The 3864-nt window shown below is 44.6% G+C and overlaps 1 long non-coding RNA gene across 1 annotated transcript; it reads left to right on the forward strand.

The window, feature by feature from the left end:
* Positions 1 to 942: 942 nt before the first annotated feature.
* Positions 943 to 1506, forward strand: LOC309620146. The gene is made up of 3 exons (XR_014239445.1): positions 943 to 992; positions 1290 to 1380; positions 1458 to 1506. It is a non-coding gene; the product is annotated as an uncharacterized lncRNA (long non-coding RNA).
* Positions 1507 to 3864: the final 2358 nt, after the last annotated feature.

Below are 3864 nucleotides of genomic sequence, written 5' to 3' on the forward strand. Positions count from 1 at the left end.
AAAATAATTAACACCAGTTTTACATAATGCCTTCCAGAAAATGGAAGAGGAGGAAACATTACTTATTTTTAGACTAATATTACCCTGATACTTCTCTTTGAGTATAATTATATCTAATACATTTTCACTTATTTGGTATTACACACCTATTATGGATGAAGACAACCCAAGTAGGTCTGTCTCTTAGAACTGGCCTTATATACTGTAATTGCTGAACAAACACCCCCTGGGTGAAGACATAATAGGAGTGGCTCTATGCCTCCCCACCTGGCTTTTGCAGAAGTGACCCAGCCATAATGACTTATGTATGTATCTCTGAAAACTGAAACTATGTGAAGCAAGCTGAAGAGGGACTAGCCTCAGCTTTGACCCTTTATCTCTGCACCATGTTGGGAGGGAGAAGAGGAAGACTGCTAGAGGGTCCTGTGGCTGGAACTTTTGCACTCAGGAGGGCAGTTTCTGAGGGTCTGGACACAATGTGGGTAAGGAATCCGCATGACTGTAGACCACATGACGTGCTGGATGCCCCCCAGAGAGAATTCCTTCTGCCTTTGGTAAACCCTTGCCCCACTTTCCTCAGCCCCCCACCAAGTGATATTCCAGCCTCTGGCAGGGGCTGCACCTTTACTCTTGGACAGCCTACCCTCGGCTCTACATCAGAGATTTGCCTTCTGAGGAGATTACTGGCCTGAATTATCCATGGCCTGCTAAGGTCCCACTGGCAGTCGGCTGGCACTTCTGGATGAAAGGGGTATTCTGTTTGGAAGACAGTGCCTGCTTGGGGGGTGGTGGTGACCAGACGTAAAAGACACCATTGCCCACGGCCTGCCTGAGACGATTTTAAAAGAGAATCCTGTGCTTAAGTTGTCCCAAACCACAAGCATCTACGCCTGGCACTCTTTTTTTTTTTTTGCAGATGAGAGCATTTATTGAGCTAAACCCCCTTCTTAGGACTTTGCCTGTACTGTCCGTTTCTTCAAGGGCCCTATGAGGTAGGTGCTCCTGTTGCCCCATTTTGCAGATGAGGAAACTGAGGCACAGAGTGGTGTGTCACTGGCTCAAGGTAGAGTGGGGAACAGGTTCCTGCTCTGAGTCAGGAAGTCACCTACTCTACGGGAAGTGGTGGGGTTGGGCTCCAAGCCCACCCTGCTGTCGGCCGAGGCCTGGAGTGTGGTGTAAACCTGTGCTTCTTCCTGCGGGGGCTGGAAGGATGTGCCTGGGTGCAGTGCTGGGGCCTGGGAAGCTCCCAGATTTGAGCCAAGATCACCCAGGCTATGCCCTCCCCGCAGGCCTCAGCCTACCTGAAACAGAACAAGTACCAGCAGGCGGAGGAACTGTACAAAGAAATCCTCAGCAGGGAGGCCCTGCCCGCCCCTCTCGGTGAGGCCCCAGCCCCTCCCCTCTCCCCCAGGGGGCTCCTCAGCATCCCCACCACAATGGCCCCATCTGTTCCCCAGGAGCCCCCAACACAGGCACAGCTGGTGACGCAGAACAGCAGGTGAGGACATACGCCTGGCACTCTTACTCTCCATCTTCCTCACACCAGATAACCTGCCGCTTGCCGAGACCAACTACTAGTTCTTCTTGCTCCTGGGCTTCTGATACTAACAAAGGACTGGAAGTACACTGCGCAGGCTTGGGCTTCAGAGCACCCACCCCTTGCGGGGTTTTGGTCCAATCACCAGCAGAGGGGACGGCAAGGCACGCGAGAGGATCTTCAGAAAAAAACACTGGATCGCGGCGGGAACTTCAGGAATGTCCAAATCGGGGGCTCCAGGAGCAATGGACTTGACTGAGCAGGTTAAGGGTAAGGAGAGTGGGCGGCCACGGAGGACCTCCCTCTAGTGACAAGTTTGGGAGGTGGGCAAGGAAAAATAGTCTGGACTTCATATCCGGCAGAGACGAGCTTAGGCGTGAGGGATGTAGTTAAAGAAGGAAGCTTTCTCTGGATAAAATACTAATACTACGAAAAATGAATTTTAAAATAATGGCATATTAAGCTTTTAAAATTTATTTATTTAATTTATTTATTTTTGGCTGCGTTGGGTCTTCGTTGCTGTGCATGGGCTTTCTCTGGTTGCGGCGAGCCGGGGGCTACTCTTTTGTTACGGTGCGCAGACTTCTCATTGCAGTGGCCTCTCTTGTTGCAGAGCACAGGCTCTAGGCGCGTGGGCTTTGGTAGTTGTGGCACGTGGGCTCAGTAGTTGTGGCACACGGGCTTTGTTGCTCCGCAGCATGTGGGATCTTCCCGGACCAGGGCTCGAACCCGTGTCCCCAACATTGGCAGATGGATTCCTAACCACTGTGCCACCAGGGAAGCCCACATTGTTCGTTTTTGTAATTCACCCTCCTCTCTATCCACCATCCACAGCTACTGATCAGCTTTCTGTCACTGTAGATCAGTTTGAAATTTTGACATTTTTAAAATAAGTGGAACAATGTGATATGCATTCTTTGGTCTGGCTTCTTTCACCAGCATAATCATTTTGAAATTCATTCATGGTCATATCAATAGCGCATTCCTTTTTACTCCCGAGTAGTAAGCCATTGTATAATATACAATTTGTTCAGGTGTTCTTATTCGGGTTGTTTTCAGATTTTGTCTACTCAAATAATGCTGCTTAGAATATTTGGCGAAAAGTCTTTTTATAGACATAGTTTTACTTGTGGGTAATTGCCTAAGATGGGAATGGCTGGGTTACAGGCTGAGATTATGATTAATTTCTTAAGAATCTGCCAAATGGTTTTTCAAAGTGGTCGTACTACTTAAAATTTTTACGTTTTACATTTCCACCAGTAGTGTGTACATTCCAGATTTCCCACAGCCTAACCAACACTTAGCATGGCTGGCATTATTAATTTTAGCCATTTAAATAAGTGTATAGTGATATCTTGTGTTTTTAATTTGCATTTCCCTAGCAAATAATGATATTGAGCATCTTTTCATGCGCTTATTTGCCATCACCATTCTATGGTGAAGTGTCTGCTCAAACCTTTTGCCTATTTTGTATTGGTTTGTTTGCTTGCTTGTTATTGTTTTGAGAATTTGTTTTGTGTTGTGAGTACAAGTTCTTTATCAGATAAATGTTTTGCAAAGCTTTTCTCCCAGTCTCCAGATTGTCTTCTTATTCTGTAAACAGTGTCTTTAAGCACAGTTTTAAAAATTTGAAGTACTGTTTATCAAATTGTTCTTTTATGGATACTGCTTTGCTTTTGTATCTAAATAATCTTTACCGAACCCAAGTTCACAAAGGTTTTCTCCTGTTTTCTTGGGTGTTCTAAAAATTTTACAGTTTTATGTTTTAATGTTAGGTTTGTGATTCACTTTGAGTTATTTTTTCTATATGTTGTGAGTTGTGATTCCAACTTTTTTGGTTTTTTGTTTTTTGTTTGTTTTTGCATATGGGTATCCAAATGTGCCAGCACCATTTGTGGAAAAGACTGTCTTTTCTCCATTGAATTGTCTTAACATTTGCTGAAAATAAGTTGTCCATATATATATGCCTAGGTCTATTTCTGGATCTGTCTTGTTCCATGGATCTATTTGTCTGTCTTAGGCAAATACCTCACTGTCCCGGTACTGCAGCTCTATAATAAGTCTTGAAATAAGGTACTACGAGTACTCCAACTCTATTATTTTTAAAAGTTTATTGGCTATTCTATGTCCTTTTCATTCCCATATGCTTTTAAAACCAATTTGTCAATGTCTTGAATACCGCCTGCTGAAATGTGATTATGATAGCACTGAGTATATAGATCAATTTGTGGAGTTTTGTTATCCCTGCAACATTGCTCTTGTAACTGAAATTTTGTACCTCTTAATATCCCTCACCTATTTCTTTCCTCCCTCTATAAACCTCCCGT

Source organism: Balaenoptera borealis, assembly GCF_965194805.1.
Source record: "Balaenoptera borealis genome assembly, chromosome: X".
NCBI classification, from domain to species: domain Eukaryota; kingdom Metazoa; phylum Chordata; class Mammalia; order Artiodactyla; family Balaenopteridae; genus Balaenoptera; species Balaenoptera borealis.